Source organism: Hyperolius riggenbachi, chromosome 5 (assembly GCF_040937935.1).
Source record: "Hyperolius riggenbachi isolate aHypRig1 chromosome 5, aHypRig1.pri, whole genome shotgun sequence".
Taxonomy (NCBI): Eukaryota; Metazoa; Chordata; class Amphibia; order Anura; family Hyperoliidae; genus Hyperolius; species Hyperolius riggenbachi.
In genome coordinates, this window is record NC_090650.1 from 353,460,624 (window position 1) to 353,479,405 (window position 18,782).

Sequence of the window (18,782 nt, forward strand, 5' to 3'; positions counted from 1 at the left end):
AGCCACATGGCTAATTAATATTCACTGCACTGTGGTGACTTGTGGTGGGACTTGTAGTGTTGTCCGGATCATGAATGAATCGTTCATTTGATCCGGTTCTTTTTTGAGAGTCGAATCATCTGGATCACCACAATGAAAGATTCGGTTCACAGTGGATGTCTGTCTGGAAGAAACAGGAACATACAGAATGTCCAGTGCAGGGAAAGTCCTGTCCTGCTAGTCATTTCACCCCCAGTCTGCTTCCCTAGTAAAATGAGTCAAATGATTCTGTTCAATGATCCGATTCAAATCATCCGAATCCTTAAAAAGATCCGGACTTCCCATCACTATCCTGGAGCGGCTGCTTTGAGAGCTGCATAACGCGGCTCAATCTGACGTCCAACTTCAACACCATCACACGTTGCCTTAGGGGCATGTTATGCGACCTTAACGACCCCTAAAACGCAATGTCTTGTTGTGAAAGTAGCCTTAAGCAATACTAGTTACCTAGCTATCCTGCTGATCCTCTGCCTCTAGTACTTTTAGTCAAATACCCTGAACAAGCATGCAGCAGATCAGGCGTTTCTAATATTTTTGTCAGATCTGACAAGATTAGCTGCATGCTTGTTTCTGATGCGATTCAGAAACTACTGCAGCCAATGTCAACCACGCCGGCCGCCACGCGTCATCACGGCGGCCGGCGTGGCAGTACGGCGCATGCGCGCTTTAATCGCGCATGCGCCGTACTATCACGCTGGCCGCCGTGGTGTCAACTGCATCATGCGCAAAAGGGAGCCCAACACTCGGCCCAGTGTCGCCGGGCAGCCATTCCGGAGCGGGGCCTAGGAGAGGAGCCAGGACGCCGTCGTGGGACCTCCCGACCAGCACTGGGCTGCAGAAAGCCCCGTGTGAATACTATTTTCCTTTTTAACTTGAGCTCGGAGTCCCTTTAAGACAGCTGTAAGAACTTTTGTTTGCTAAACCCAGTTTCCTGGAGAACAATCCTGAGGTAGGTCAAGCTACCATCACATGCCCATGACAGGATTTAAAGCTAAAATGGTCAATAGGCTTTGTTTCAGCAAACACATGCAGATTTATCGAAATCAAATCAGTGAACACTGAGCAACGGCGCAACTTAAACATCAGTTTTGCTCCAGAGTGACTAATCAAAAATGCTCGATTATTATTATGTATTTATATAGTACTGACATCTTCCGCAGCACTGTACGGAATCTATTGGCTTGACACTCAACTATTTCTATAGAGAAAAGGAAATGTGGCACTCCCCTTCAGATGTGCTTGGGCGTCAGGTGTCACAGAGGTAAACATAAACATCAACTTGGGCAGCACGGTGGCATAGTGGTTAGCTCTCTCGCCTTGCAGTGCTGGGCCCCTGGTTTGAATCCCAGCCAGGGCACTATCTGCAAAGAGTTTGTATGTTCTCTCAGTGTCTGCGTGGGTTTCCTCCGGGCACTCAGGTTTCCTCCCACATTCCAAAAACGTACGAATAAGTTAATTGGCTCCCCCTAAAATTGGCCCTAGACTACAGTACTTACACTACATAATATAGACATATGGCAATGGTAGGGATTAGATTGTGAGCTCCTTTGAGGGACAGTTAGTGAAATAAAATTATATATATATATATATATATATATATATATATATATATATATATATATATATATATCTCCAATGCAAATTGATAAGCAATATCAACAGATCGACCTAGATTTTCCAGCATGTTAGATCGATTGAAATCGATCGGCCGCTAATCGGCTGAGTGTATGGGCCCCTTAACATGTCCATGTATGTATGGTGGAGTGTATGTATCAGTCTAGGGCCAATTTACAGGAAAGCCAAATAATTTATCTGTAGGTTTTGGGGAGGAAACCGGAGTGCCTGGAGAAAACCCCTGGGCTTGGAACCAGGGACTCATCGCTGCAAGGCCAAAGAGCTATACATTACACCACCGTGCTGCCCAATCTGAGCATGTTTTCACCAATTTTGCTTCAATTTTCTTTATACTGGGTTTGACAAAACTGTCTCTATGACTGTTCTACATTGCTATTCTGCATATGGCAAGTATAAGGCATCTGTGGGAATCGCATAGGATTCCCTGCAAGCATTTTGCTGCACATTTTTATCTTTCGACTTTTTTTTTTTTTTTTTTTCACAGTAGTCATTGATTCCAATTAAAATGACGCATGCGTGCAGGAAAGCAGTAAAAATAGTTTTTTGTTTTGTTTTTGTTTTAACACTATGCGGAATCCTGTATGATTTTGGAAAATGCATTAGCACCATAGCCTTTCATTACATGCGATTCCTGCGGATTTTTAAGTGTGACTACCTGCCTTATAAGGAAAAGCCACTTAAGTGTCACCAGAAACAGCTGAGGTAATATCAGTCTCCAATGTAGAAAGAGAAGGCAGGAGACAGGAGCTGAGGTAAAGAGAATGTAAACAAGCACCAGAGCAGGCAAAATAGTCTACTGTACTGCAAGACTTTTTCGGACAATGCACAAAAGGAAAAGGCCACTCCAACCAAATCAAGTCTTTCTGTTCATAGTGAAAAAGCTCAACAGATACCAAAACATATATGCACAAACACAGTGGATAGTTCATTGTGGTCAATAAGCCCTACTAATGTGTAGACAGGCTGCATGTCCAATCAAGTTTCAGGGGAATTTTCACAACATTTCTATAAAAAAAAAAAAAAAAAAAAAAAAAAAAAAACCACAAAAGTTTGCTTTCTTGAAAAAGAAAGAATTTGCGATAATTCAGGTTGGAGTGAGCTTGAGATGTCTCCCAGTGCATCACTGCTGAATATATGCAAATTAACCATTGTTACCCTTAGCAGCTAAACACACCTCCAGAACCGCTGGAATGCAATGATGTGTCAGCTTGTTAATTTGTACAGAGCCATAATAATCCAACATGCATAGACTGTTTTGGATTATTTGATCCTCATCAGTGCATGGCATAGATTAATTAGGCTCTATGGAGTATGGCTTGTAACACCGAGAGGTACAGACTAACCAGCAAGCTCATGGTGACCCAGAACTTATTGGATAAAAAAAAAAAAAAAATAGTGAAATTGAGATAAACACACATAAATGCAGCATATTTGTCAAAACAGCCTCCTTGGAAATTTTCACAAAAAACAGCTATCTTTCTAAATTAATTTTTAAATTATGCAGAATTATAAAAGGTTAAATACTTTAAATAGGTTTATTACTTCCCAGACTTAGAATTATAGTAGAATACTCCTAACATTATTGCTACATTTCAAGTGTGTGGTGATGCATACTCTGCGTAGCTTAATAGTTTTTTTACATACATTTCTGCACCTTGGTTGCAAGTGTATGTGTGTGTTGTGGGGGACCATTTTTGTGTGTAGGAGGAGAACGCAGGGGTCACCCTTATTTTTCATATTCAATTTTATTTTCTGCCGCTAGGGTGCATGCACACATGCCTCTGTGTGACAGGTTCTCTTTAGGAGATAGAGGTCATTGTGCTCAGCAGGGGTCAAGACAGCATTCCTCTTCTCCTACAATCCCCACCAGCTCCTGTCAGCTGTGGTGCAGAGAGTAGCCCAAGTCACTGCTTCTACTTCCAGTGTGAAGGAGAATAGATGGCTGCAGACTCCAGAGCTGGAATGCCAGGAGGACATTCCATGAGAAGACCAAATGCTCTACCAGTAAGAAGAGAAGCAACTAAATTGCCTGGAGGGTGACCCTGCTTCAGCATAGCTTAGAACTGATTGGGTAGCACTGCAGTCTCTTCTGTCACTTCTGCTGAAAGAGGAGCCAACACAGCCAAATGAAATGACTTCAAGCTGCAACTGCAGCCCCAAGCTATTTTTAAAGTGGATCTGAGATCACACGTGAGGTCGTCCCTCATGGACTCCTTACATATATTACAATGTTTTCACCCTCTCCTATTATGCTCTAGCAGAATAAGTCCCTACCCCTCATCCATCTACCACCGCGGCTCTCCTGGTTCCAACAACTTTCTAAATGGTTATGATGTTTTGGGGTATTCATTACTGATCTAGCTGTGCTGTATTGAGGCTTGCATCAACCACCATGCCTTGGTCAAGGCAGTCAGGGAAAAGCAGTGTGATTGCGTTCAGACTGACATCTGACAGTTTATGAAATTGCCTTGAGGTAAAATTGGAGGCAAAAAAAAAAAATTAATAAACTCAGGGGTCAATCTGTTAAAATCCTGGAGCCTGCCCTATTGACAGAGAAAACTCAGAAGTCAGGTGCAAGTTGTAACTCAAGTTTAATTAATATCCCAAACACGTCATTCACCTCCAACCCACAGTCCCAACACATTGCATAGATATTATGTTCAATCATTTGTTGAGAAAATATGTGGAGGTCTTAGGATTGCAAGGCAGGAACACTGAAGGCAACACAGTGTTCCTCTACCTAATAATGCCGTACCCTGTAACCTCCATCAGTGCCTTACTGGAGATGGCATAGCCTGGCCTACTAAGAGCAAGAACTAGCCTGGCAATCTGTTGGAATAGTAGTAAGCTTCTACACTCACATGGTTGCTTCTTTGTGGCCTGAACATACACATAGACTGTATTTACTGAACTTCACTATGTGCCTTGTTCAATGGGAAGAGTATTCTCTAGGGACTTTAAAGTGAACCTAAAGTCAAGAAGAAAAAAATGAGTTTAACTCACCTGGGGCTTCCCTCAGCCCCCTGAAGCTGATCGGTGCCCACGCTGACTCCATCCGATGTCCCTGGACCAGCCGGCGGCGACTTCCGGTTTCGCCGTCACCGGCCGACAGGCTGGGAACGTGAGTGATTCTCCGCGTTCCCAGCCAGAATATCGCCCCCTATGCTGCTATTGCGGCATAGGGAGGCCGCAATAGCAGCATAGGGGGCGCTATTCTGGCTGGGAACGCAGAGAATCACTCTCGTTCCCAGCCTGTCGGCCGGTGACGGCGAAACCGGAAGTCGCCGCCGGCCGGTCCAGGGACATCGGATGGAGTCAGCGTGGGCACCGATCAGCTTCAGGGGGCTGAGGGAAGCCCCAGGTGAGTTAAACTCATTTTTTTCTTCTTGACTTTAGGGTCACTTTAACACCCAGTTTTTGTCATTTTGTTTTTCCCTTTAATTTATTTTAAAGTGGAACTGACCTGTCACTACATACACAGTATTAGCTGCAGTTTGCTTATCCAAACTTTGATGACATATTTCTAAAACTAGGTCATCAAAAGCTCTATCGTAGAATACACAAGCAGCTCAGCCTGACCCAAAACCACTAGGAAAGTATAGGGAACTAAAAGACTGAAAAGCCCTCCTACTAAAAAGCAACGCTCAGCGGTTCTGGATGTAAGCCTGGCTTCAGGGGCATAGAGATCATTTTCATATTCACAAGTGATGCATTGTGGGTAACCACAGTTGCTCACTTAAAGGGCAACTGAAGTGAGAAGAATATGGAGGCTGCCATATTTATTTCCTTTTAAACTATACCAGTTGCCTGGCAGTCCTGCTGGTCTATTTGGCTGCAGTAGTGTCTCGATCACACCAGAAACAAGCATGCAGCTAATCTGGTCAGATCTGACACGGTCAGAAACACCTGATCTGCTGCACGCTCGTTCAGGGTCTGTTGCTATAGAGGCAGAGGATCAGCAGGATAGACAGGCAACTGGTATTGCTTAAAAGAAATCCTTATCCCTCTCACTTCAGTTGTCCTTTAAAGCTGAATTATCACAAATGCCTTCTGTTTTAAGAAGTCAAATTACACTGAGCATTGCTTTTTAGTAGGAGGGCTTTTCAGTCTCGTTTAGCCCCCTATCATTTCCTAGTGGTTTTGGGTCACCCCGAGCTGCTTGGGGTTTCAGTTGAAAAAGCTCTATCCCCTCTTTGTTTGTGGGGGAGCTCAAATATTTTCTGCAAGGTTGGCCATTAAATCTTGCTTTAATCATAATATCAAGAAGTTTTAAATCAGGATACCATTTATTGGCTAACTACAAATGAATAAGAATAAACAAGCTTCTGGCCTTGCAGCCTTCGTCAGGTTTACATCCTGTTAGTTTGCAGGCTGGTGGTACAGACAGCTTATATACATGCAACATCAAAAGGGAAAACAGATATTTTTTTTCAAGCATAAATACGTCATTAAGATGCCTTAATTCAAACAGACCATCTAAATGGGGTAAGATAAGGATCCTGGTTTACTCCATTGCTCAAAGACCTGGTATTAGGATTGACCCAGAGGTATCGTAAATTCTTAGTTCACAAGTTCAACTAGAGTGGCTGAGACAGGTCAAATATCATCAATCTCATACCAATATAGAATGTTTTAGTCCTTATTCAAACCCTTCTCCACAGCTTTGAACCAATTTATAAATTTTGTTTCTGCTATTAATCGGTCATTTGACGTTTTGAAGCCGCCCTTCAGGGCAGTGACACGAAGATCATCCATGCTGTGTCCGTTGGACCGAAAGTGTGTAGCAACTGGAAGTCCAGATTTGGTGTCCATTCATACGTTTGCGCAGAGTTTGTCCAGTTTCTCCCACGTACATAGCATTGGGGCATTTAGCACACATGATCAGATATACCAGATTGGTGGACCCACAAGAAAATTTACCTTGTACTCTGTACTCCTGTTGTGAACCTGGTATCGTTACCCTGTCAGTGGAGTAAATTTGTCTGCAGGTCCCACATATTTTTTGTCGGCAGGGTGATGTTCCGTTTTGTTGAGGCCTATTCAAAGAGCTCCTGACAATCATCTGTTTTAGATTGTGTGGTTGCCGATATGACAAGAGTGGAGGTTTAGGGAATATCGTTCTCAGTCTGTGATCCTTGTGTAAAATGGGATGAAGTTCCTTAGCAATCCTCAAGATTTCCAGGTGTGGGTTGTAGGTGACAACCAAAGGGACACGTTCCTCGTTCTGGTTTTGCTTAGATTTCAGGAGTTCAGTCCTGGGGATGTTGCTGGCTTTCCTGATTTGGGCCTCAGCCATGGGAGGACTGTAACCTTGTTTAATGAAAGTGTTCTTAAGGTGATCCAGGTGCTTGTATCTGTCCATCCTGTCAGAACAAATCCGGTTGTACCTTATAGCTTGGCTGTAAATTATAGAGTTCTTAATGTGCTTGGGATGAAAACTGTCATATCTTAGGTATGTGGGACGGTCTGTAGGTTTGCGATACACAGAGGTTTGTATGTTGTTACCCCTGATGTATATGGTGGTGTCCAGAAAGTTAATCTCTGTGTGAGAGTGGGTAAGTTTCAATTTGATTGTAGGATGGAAGGCATTGAAGTTCCTGTGGAACTGGAGAAGATCATCCTCACTTGCGGACCAGATGATTAAAATATCATCAATGAAGCGGAAGTAGGCCAAGGGTTTTATGCCACATGCATTGAGGTATTCCTCTTCGATTTTGGCCATGAATAGATTTGCATACTGTGGAGCGAATCGCGAACCCATTGCCACGCCCATCTGCTGTAAATAGAAGTCCTGTCCAAAAGTGAAATAATTATGAGTGAAAATGAATTTGATCAGTCCAGTAATAGGCTTTACAGGTATGCCCTGACCCTGAAGATATTTACGGCAGGCCGCAATACCATCATCATGGGGAATGTTCGTGTACAGGGACTCCACGTCCATCGTGGCCAGTATGGTTCCCTCAGGTACTGGGCCGATGGCTGTCAGTTTGTTCAGGAGGTGGGTGGTATCCTGTAAGTAGCTTGGTCTTTTACAGATATACTTTAGAAAACTGAGTAGTTAAAAGATATCTTTTTTTAATTGTAAAAATAAAATGATATTATAGGATACCAGAGGTCAAATATCCTCAAAGTCCCCTGCAACTCACCAAACCCCTCCCCCCCCCCCCCATGATCATCCTCTGGTTGGTCGGGTCGATCTTCACTGCACAGGCGCTGTCTGGGTTACGCACGTCCAACAGCACACGCCCAAATCCGGGAGCACACTGCGTATGCGTAGGACATCATGCATATGGTGTAGTAACATACGCATGTGCAGTGCACTCCTGGCCATGGACACGCACTGTAGGACGCACGCAGCCCGGACAGCGCCTGCGCAGTGAAGATCGATCCCGCCGACCAGGAGGATGATCACGGGGCTTTGAGCAGAATGGTAGGCATCAGCACAGGTAACAGTATATGCCTGCGCCCCCCCATTTCTCAAAAATATTTGACCTCTGGTATCCTTTAAGTGCAAGCTGGAACATGTCCTTTAGTGAAGAGATTCTAACAACTTTTATGCTAAAACACGTGGACAAAACAGACTAGAAAGACTATTTCATGTAAATATTATATGTATTTGAAGAACCCAGGAACACAGGCAAGTGATCTAGCAGCATTATTTGTGGAGACTTGTACAGGTATTTGTTTATCTGGTATGATATGTACAGTGAAACTCAAACCTTCACAAATATTTAATGTGTCACTCAAACACCACCTATTATTCTTCTTAGCGCTAGACCTTTCAAATAATAATGTCAAAACCTCAAGTGACCTTCAGCTAATCAGCAGGACTCCACAGGCCAGCCAATGTGTGCAGATAACAGACCAGCAGTAGAATTTATAAGAACTATGTTAAAGCGGACCTGAACTCAGAACTTCCTCTCAGCTCTAAAAGATAAGCAACAGCATAATGAACCTTTAAAGAAAATCCTCAGTTACAGCTGATGCAAATCCTACTATAAATCTGCAGTGTGTCTACTTCTTGCTTTCATAGAAGGACATATTGCAAACATGTGTTTAAAAATTAGCTGCTCTGCCGTGGCATTGGAGATTCCTAAAGCGGACACGGCTGATATATCACATTACAGTGGCGATTAGGTACAGATGAGGGGGAATTAGCCTAAACTCTAAATACATACAGGGTGCATTTCTCTAGGTTTTCCTTCCACTTTAAAGTACTATTTCCACATAGAACAGACAGAACACAACCCGTTCAGTTGAAAGAAGCAAAACCTATATTAGGGTGTGGTCAAGCCCAACTGCAGGTCATATGAAATTTACTTTATTCTCCAAAGTTTTCTCCTGGGAGAGGTTTTCATCTGCTAAAAACAACTTTTCATCACTCTTCAATTGAAAAAAAGTACCAAAAAGTAGGTGAAAAAGTATAGTCAGAATTACTTTTTAGTATTTTCTTGCTTCCTGGTTGCTTGAAAAGAATTTTACTGATTAGGTATGATCATAGCACCTAGGAGAAAACATGACTTGAATAAGGGCCTGGGGCCTTATGCAATTCTCTTTATCTTCAAAGTTTTCTCCTAGGAGAACTGTTCCCAACTGCCAAAAATGCATCATCTCCTTCCACTGACATCACCTGCCAGCAGTAAAGATGTTGCCATGTGATAAATGTCAGAATGTAAATCGGGGAGAGGAAAGATTTTACAATGGGCAAACATTGACTAAATCAATTTACAAATAATTATTGTAAAAATTAAGCACTTTTTTTCATTACGATATTTTCACTGTAGTTCCTCTTTAAGCCCATATACACTTGTCCTAAGAGGTCCTGTACTAGTTTAATTCAGTACACAAACTTCCACAAGGGATGAGCGTAAAATGTGTCAGTTTCCAGAATATAGCTTTCTATTCAGACGTTCCTATAGTGAACAGTAAAGGCATGCTTTGTTCATACTGGCACAGAACACCTGCCTACTACCTTAGCTGCAAACTGCAATACCGGTGGCATTCAAGGCTAGAGCTTACATTTACGTACTCCATCACAGTCACCGCAATATTTAAGACACAAACTAAAACCACCATGAAAGCCTCAACAACAAAGGCGCACCATACACCATTGTAATGATGAGCCCTTCAGTTTATTCTAAACCGCGCTGGGTACTATGCCAAGCTGGCGGTGTTCTACTGACGCACTTTTATTATTTCACCGACAATAGAAAGAAACCAGAGAACAAAACCATTAAAATAAGGAACAGCAGATTACACAGAGACTCACTGTGTACTAATCAGCTGAGTTAACCCTTTTGACTCCACTGAGGTGAAGCAATGTTAATAAGGATCAAAAATAGTCCATTCAAACAAGAGGTTTTATACTGGAGATTGGCTTTCTAACCAAGATCAGTCAAAGCATGAGAACCAAGGGTGAAGCAGGGGCTGAACAATGTTAAAACACTTTTTTTAATGTAAGGGTTAATATTTCAAATGCTTCATACGGTTTTAATCTAAGGATTCTTTCACTCTAAAGCTAAGTACCCACATCTGATCATATTGTAAGTGGCTGTTGGACATAATTTTGTCATTGCCAATGTCTTGAATTGCACTATGCTCTGTCGATGACTTTGTTTATCTTAATAAAAGCCTTTTGTAAACTAAAGCCAAGTACCCACATCACGATTTTACCACTGTCCAACGATTTTCTGAGCGCTGATCGGTCGTTTCCGCGATATCCCGATGTGGATACAGGCAAACGACCACGCAACGTCGCTTAGCGTCGCAATAACGACCGTAACGGCGGATTGGATCGCCAAGATCCGACAACTCCCGTGCAAAGTAACGCACTCGCTCTAAATCACGTTCACTCCCAGCGTGTAGCGTCGCGTGACGTCATGCGCACCCGCCCACAGGAAGAGGCATCGCTGATGACTGTCGTCAAGGGGACATTGCAGGACCAGTCGGGCGATGAGTACGCAGTTTAAAGAGAACCAGAGGTGTGTTTAAAGAATGTTATCTGCATACAGAGGCTGGATCTGCCTATACAGCCCAGCCTCTGTTGCTATCCCAAACCCCACTAAGGTCCCCCTGCACTCTGCAATCCCTCATAAATCACAGCCGTGCTGTGAGGCTGTGTTTACATCTGTAGTGTCAGTCTCAGCTGCTCCCCCACCTCCTGCATAGCTCCGGTCCTTGCCCTCGTCCCTTCCCTCCAATCAGCAGGGAGGGAAGGGATGCAGGCGGGGACAGGAGTTCTGCAGGAGGCGGGGAGAGCAGCAGACTGACACTATAGAGGTAAACACAGCCAGCTCTGACAAGCTGTTTGTCAGCAGCGTGGCTGTGATTTATGAGGGATTGCACAGTGCAGGGGGACCTTAGGGGGGTTCGGGATAGCAACAGAGGCTGGGCTGTATAGGCAGATCCAGCCTCTGTATGCAGATAATATTCTTCAAACCCACCTCAGGTTCTCTTTAAGGATTCTTTCACACAGGAAGCTGATGGGAGGAGTGTTCACTGAATGCCAGCTGTTCTATGGTTCTGATGGGCATGCGCAGCCAGCTGATCAGGGGTGGTATCCATCACCTGCATGAACACTAAGTAGCATCAGCAGCACACTAAATGCTACATGTGGCGGTTCTCTGCTGTTCACTAACTGCACTGGGTGTCAGCTGCTGCACACGTGTAGGCATAAATGCTGCCATTCAGCTGCATTATATAGCAGTCACAGAGTGCTCATTTTGCACCAGGTCAGTAGCTCATGTTCAATAAGCTGCCTAACTTAAGCCTTGTACACATGCTAGATGGTTCTCAGCCAAAGCAGTCATTGTGGGGGCGCGCCTCTGCCAAGAATCCAGTTTGTGTACAGCAGCACTCGGAGACCCAGATTGCCATACAATCTCCTCAGCGTGCCACGCGACCACCATTGGTTTCCCTTCTTACCCCTCCTGCTCAGCCATTCGTCATACCCTTTGCCCTGTGCTTGACTGAAAGTATACAACTCGGTGCATCAGGCTTTTGGCCAAGAAAGGACTTGTGTTTAAAAAACAAAACATGTTTCTTGTAAGTAGGTGGTCTGTAGAGATGACGGATATTGGCAATCTTCCAACCAAGGAACCATAAAAGCCCAATAATAGTTTCCTGTCTTTTTTTAACCGCCCCCTCCTCCCCCCCCCCCATTCAATATTAAAGGGTATATTAAGTGAACAATTTCCCCCAGTTTAACTTACCTAGGGCTTCTTCTACCCCGCCCCCCTCCCCTAATAGTTCTGCTCTTATTCCTGTAGCAGCTGTAGCCCTTGCAAAGATGGCCGACTCGGCATGCACACCCCCGCTGAGTGCCTCCTTGATTGCGCTCCCGTAGCAGAGATCGGTGGGTGCATTCACAGGTGTAATTCTTATGAACTGCGCAAGCACATAAATGCTCCTGGCCAAGAATGCAGGGATGAGAGAAGATCAATGGCAAGGGACCAGAATGACTACAGGGGGCTAGAAGAAGCCCTAGGTAAGTTGAACTGGCGAAAAGTCTAAGGGCCGTTCTCACTTGGGTGATTAGCGGGTGGTTCCCACTCATCGTCAAAGCACTAGCGCTTTTTAAAGCGCTGGTGCAATGGTAATTATATGGCACTGATCTCACTGCCACGATTGCCGCCCGCGGGTGTTTACGCGATTAGCGGCAATCGCAAACACGTTGCATGCAGCATTTTGCCGCGATTCTCGAGCGATCGCGGTACAGTGCTTAAAGCAAAGGTGTCCAGTGATTTTACTGCGCTAATATGACCCGCGGTAAGCACTATCGTTTTGCTACTTTGTAGCGAGAATGGGCATTTAAGTTACATTTCCTTGCAGCTTGGCCAATCAAATAATATAGGCATTGAGGGGGGGGGAAAAAAAAAAAAACCTTGCTCAAAGTAGTTATATAATAAACACACGTACAAAAACGTCTACACTGTATATGTAATATATTGTACAGCATCCATAAAAGGGCATAGAGAAAGAAAGCTACACCACATACACAAAAACTCTTCATTGCAAAACCATCACTTCTGCTTAGCCAGCCTGCCAGAGCCATGGCTCACCCAATGCAGCCCCTTCCTCTTTTCATGCTGCAAAGGTGAAACAATGCACACATTCATTTATACAGTACATCAGGCACAATGCCATTTATTCTCTCAAACCCATCCCCAGAAATTTAACATCACCCCCCCCCCCCCCCCCCATCCTGTATTTCATAGGGCTTTCCATTCACTGCCAAATGCAGAATGCATCAGTGCTGTTCACAATGCAATGTGTAGGTTACAACATTTGGAAAGTTTTTACTATGAAGCACTTGCAGAAATGCAATCAGCACACTATGAAGAAGCACGGTTTCTGAAAAAAAGTTATTTGCCTCAGCAATACAATAATAAATAGGAGAATACATTCCTTCCAAAAATACTTTGTTTTGGCCCTCACGTGATACTGTATATTAAATCTGGTTTATATTAATGCCAATGGCCCCAGGATGCTGTGTGCAGCAGGTTGGTTCTGCAATGTCTCTCTTCAGTTTACATTCTTATAGTCCTGCCTGTACTGCTCTCCCTGATGCATGTGGTGTGTATAGTGGAGCATGCTGGAAGGGCATCTGTATAGCTATCACTCCATATTGCAACCATGTGTCCTCTTTTCTGCCACTTCCCACTTGAGTATCCCCTAGCATCCTGTCATCACAGATGTTCAGCCTGGTTCTGAATTTTCTTGGGAGATCCGATTTGTTGGGAACTAAGTAGGCATTTCATACTACAGCTTGGTGGACATAAATAATAATAAAAAAAAAAAACTATACTTGTCTAATAAAAGTGGTTGTCCTCCATGGTTCTTACCTCGTTCTCCTTCTGTGGGTGACACTGAGTGTCGGGGCCCAAGGTGCCTCAGTGATCCACCCCATTGCTCCATATAACAATGCTCCTGTCCAAACCCCACTGCTCACCTGATACCACAATGCCCAGTCCTACTGGTGCTCAGGCTGTGAGCAGAGGAATCCATGTTCTGCAACTGCTGCTCAAAAACTGGATTATAATATATACCATATGTGCTTATTCAGGACAGCTTGGGTTTCCCTGGAGAAAAAAAAAAAAAGGTATATGTGGTGCACAGCCAGCAAATTAATGACACTGGGAGCCAGGATGAGGCTGCAGGACCTCTAGCCACAGCTAAGTCACAAGATCAGGTCCAGGGATCAGGGGATCAGTATCAATGGCCCACAATGATGGCCCTCTACAGTCAGCAAGCTGAGCATTCCTGTTGTAACCCCCCCCCCCCCCCCCCCCCAGCATTTTTACAGATCTTTATGAGATACTGCTGCAGACCAGTAAATATTTACCTCAGAAATAAGGGAACTGTGAAGTGACCAGTGATTTTACCGCGCTAATATGGAGGAGCGGGAAGAAGGAGGAGTGTGTAGGAAGGCGTCTGGCTTAGGTCACACAGGTACAGAACAGTTAGTACAGAAGACCTGCTTTCAGCCAGAACACTTTTCTGGCACTGCTGAAGTATTATACTGAGAAGATTACTAAAACTGGCTCTCCGAGCTGCTCATTTTATTTTCTCAGCCGACCGTATCTACGTCGCTTTGGGTGCTCAACATGCAGGTTTTGCAACTTTTCAATGAAAATCTAAAACACCAGCTGTCCCAAAATAAAAGAAGTTTATAACATGGACAATAACTATAAAACCTTTGATCTGCAACGCTGAATGCTACTCAAACAAATCATGATAACCCCATACAGCAGTGACTCTGTATACTACTTTTTTCCCCACTCCCCTTCCCCAATTACTTTTATTCAAAGTGAACCAGAGGTGACAGGGGAAAACGAGATCTACTTACCTGGTGCTTCCTCCAGCCCCTGGCAGCCTGTCCCTCGCCGCATCTCTGTTCCCAGCGGGTCCCCTCCATTGCAGATGCCGACCTCGCTATTGCGCCTGCACGAGCGGCCGGCCGCCTGCGCTCACGTGCCCTGGAGCTCCAGGCTACGTGAGTGGTGCGCAGGGGCAGAAGATGCCAACCTAGTGAGATCAGCATCTGCAATGGAGGGGAGCGGCTGTAAGCAGTGTTGCGGTGAGGGACAGATAGGTTGCCAGGGGCTGGAGGAAGCCCCAGGTAAGTAGATCATGTTTTTTTTTCTTTTTCTTTTTTTTTTTTAACCTTGGACCGGTCCTTTAAAGGGAACCTTAACTGAGAAGGATATGGATTTTTTCTTTTAAAGTAACAGTTGCCTGACTCTCCTGCTGATCCTGTGTCTCTAATGCATTTAGCCACAGCCCTTGAACAAGCATGCAGATCAGGTGCTCGGATTGAAGTCTGACTGGATTAGCTGCATGCTTGTTTCAGGTGTGCGATTCGATTCAGCTACTACTGTAGTCAAACAGGAGGTCAGCAGGCCTGCCAGGCAAATGGTATTTTTTAAAAGGAAGCATCCATATCCCTCTCAGTTTAGGTTCCCTTTAAGTATCTAACTTTTTTTTTTTTTTTTTTTTGCCACCTCAAGTTTGCTTCAACTCTATACAAAGCAGCCAACTCCTAAAGGCCCGCACCAACTACGTGATTTTTCCAATGGTTTTTTCGACGACTTCAAATTTTTTGATCGGCCTACGATTGTTTCCACGATCTCGTGACGTGGGTATAGGCACGTGATCACACAATGTTTGGTGGTGCGTGGCGGTGACTACCATCATGGTGGATCTTTAAGATCCAAGACAAATTCCCGTGCAAAGTATCGTGATCGCTTGAACACTTTTTGGCGTCCATAGTGTGCCGTCGCATATACCCACAGGCAGGAACACGCTTTGTGGGACGTCACTGGGATCCTTCTTCCTGCCTCCTGAGGATCAGCAGAGGATCTAGAATCTGCAGAGGATCTAGAATCTGCTGCCCCACAATGCCCATAGTGCTCATATTTAGCCAAATGCAAGAGGCTACTTTGTCATGTTCCGTCCCCCCTCTTCAATGGCAACACACCATGCTCAGCTATGACTGAAAATCATATCTGTACAGCAGATACACCCCATAATGTTGCCCTATCAAGTAGCAATCTTTAAGCATCATAAATAGAACGTGTAAATGGGGACTTTAGGGTCTATTCACGCTGTGTAATGTATTTGTATAACAAATGCATGATAAAGAAATCTTGTCCAATAAACAGAGTAAGACTAGGGGTCTACAGTGTCTACAAGTGTCCACAAGAAACTGGCTAACGTCGGGTAGACTCTGGAGATCCCTCAGATAGTAGGAGCATAGGCACAAAATCAATTCCCCCACATCCATGCCCATAAATAAAAAGTTAGTTAAAATACTACAAAAATACTTTTATAGAGGAAACAATTGATTTTTGTCCATTGCTGTGAACCAGGCCTTACAAGCTGTTTTACTTGATGTAATGCCCCAACATATTTAGTGACATCGATAAAAAAAAATGCCCCTTTGAGTCTGAGGTTCTTCATCAGCCCACTGACTAAAAGCAGTAAGAATCTTCAGTAAGAACGGACTCTTGATTTGCAAAAAAAAATAAAAATTTAATAATCCTGTAAATGCTCATAGTCCTCTGTCAAATGTTGACATCAGCAACATGGCAGCCTCCTTGCAGGCAAAGACACAGGCAGCAGAAATCAGAAATGAGAAAGTAGCAACAATGAAAACATATTGTAAGCATCTGGTTCAAGATGCAGAGGTTACATTTGCAAAAGTTTGCTATAAGGCTCTCTGCATCATTTGGCCCAATTATCAAAATGGAAATGGCTAGAAGACTCACTGTTTCCTCATGTATAAAGTGCCTTCAGGCAAAACCCTCTAATTGCAAAAATAAACAAATCATGGATGTATTCTACATATAAACTGAATAGGTATTTGGCATAAGCATTTTTTAAACCACTGTAACTTTGTCTGGTGGCATTCATGCATAAAAGTAAACAAATAGTAAGATGTGCTCCTATATAGTAAGCTTAACAGATACAATGAACGACCAAGCCATAATTAACAGGCTATACAATTTAAAATGTTACTAAATATTTTCACAAGCTGAGCCGATAGAGAAAATATATACATATACACATATATATACACACACATATATACACACATACATACACATACACACATATATATACACACACACACACACACACACACACACACACACACACACACACATTTATATATATCAAACCAACTGCAAAATGTGGAAAGGTTCACTCTTAATTTGAGGGCTTGTTCACACTAGGAGTGCTTTCGTTTTTTCTTTTAAGTGCTGGCGATTTTTAAAATCGCTTTAAAAATGCTTGTGCCATGATGATAAATTTAAGTGTCCTAACATGAGCGATGAGCTTTCTTTCCAATTGCAAACGCGGCTCCTGCATAATTTCCTGAGCATTTGCGCTTCAAAACAAGATATAGAAAAATCACTAAGCGCTTGGAAAAGCGATTTTGTAAGCGCTTTTGAAAGAAAAAAAAAAACATTAAATATTCATTTTCAGGTCAAAGAGTTCCTGATTGACTCACTGAAAGGGGGAAAGAAACGAGCTTAACGTTTGTATGCTGGAGTACACCGAATTCTTAAAGCGGAATATAACCCTGCATTTCAACTTTGCTCTAAAACATTATTTACAGCATATTATATGCAACCAGCATTTTTTTTTTACTAGACCAGCATTGGAAGGGTTAAACAGAGGTTTAAAGTTCCGTGGAAAGATATGCAGAAGTTCAGATAGATACATTTAACTACGTAGAATGTAACAAGTGATAAATAGTTACACACTCTTTGGCTGTCCTCCAGCTCCTTCTCAGTCAGAGAGAGTGAGTCACATGCCACACTTAGATACATTTATGTAAACAAAATGTATCTGTCATCTTCGGATGGGTCTGCAGTTCTGTCCAGGAACTTTAAAACTCCGTGTAACCCTTCCAATGCTGGTCTAGTAAAAAAAAAAAAAAAAATGCTGGTTGCATATAATATACTGTAAATAATGTTTTAGAGCAAAGTTGAAATGCAGGGTTATATTCCGCTTTAACACTCTGGCTGTGTCTTTGGTTCTGGCCTAAATGCAGCCACACAATGCATGTATTTATATTTTCAATTTGAACAATCAATTTTTCTGATGGACAGTACAATTTAAGAAAATCTGACCAATGTATCACACACACATTCAGGCAGGGAACACACTTGACTTTGTTTTCCACGCGCGTTTTTCTGCATACTTTTTCTGCACACCAATTGTGTTTCCATGCAGGAAAATGCACGCGTTTTTTCACAGCAGCTGATGTAATTGATAGAGAAAACTGCCAAAATGTGCAGAGTCATCATGCAGAATGTCAGTTTTTTTTTCTGCGTGCGAACAACTCAGTAAGTGTGTACTAGCCCATTGATTAACATGAGTTCTCAGTTTTTCTGTGCAGAAAACGCACACGAAAATAGTCAAGTGTGTTCCCTGCCTCAAGTTTTAACATTAAAATGCTTGCTTGGGTCTTTATTAAAAAAGACAATCACACATCACTCAATCTTCTGAAAAAAAAAAAAAAAAAAAAAAAAAAAAAATTGTACAGAAATTTCTGCCACCCTCGAAGCTAATTATTTTTCTGTACAACCAATCAGGGCTGTGGAGTCGGAGTTGAGGAGTCGGAAGACATTTTGGGTACCAGGAGTCTGAGTTGGAGTCGGTGGTTTCATAAACTGAGGAGTCTGAGTCGGATGATATTTGTACCAAATCCACAGCCCTGTTAAAGAGAGTCTGAAGCCATAATTAAAATGGCTTTTCTCCTTATATATAGCAGGGGCATGTGTGCCCCTGCTAAAACGACGCTATCCCGCGGCTGAACGAGGGTCCTTTCCCCTCCAAATCCCCCCTGTGCTGCCCGGGGAACGCTTCCGTGTGAGGCCGGGCTATGAGCTGCAGCCCTGCCTCACACGCGTCTATCAGTGGCGGATCTCCGCCTCTCCCCCGCCCCTCTCAGTCTTCCTTCACTGAGAGGGGCGGGGGAGAGGCGGAGATCAGCCGCTAATAGACGCAAGTGAGGCAGGGCTGCAGCTCATAGCCCCGCCTCACATGGAAGCGCACAGGGGTAGCAAAATCTACGACCAAGTTGGTCGTGATTTTGC

General features: G+C 43.5%; 1 protein-coding gene across 1 annotated transcript in view; it reads right to left on the reverse strand.

The window, feature by feature from the left end:
- Positions 1–18,782, reverse strand: part of PDE7A (phosphodiesterase 7A) — a 137,985-nt gene that overhangs the window by 81,923 nt on the left and 37,280 nt on the right. The window lies entirely within an intron of this gene.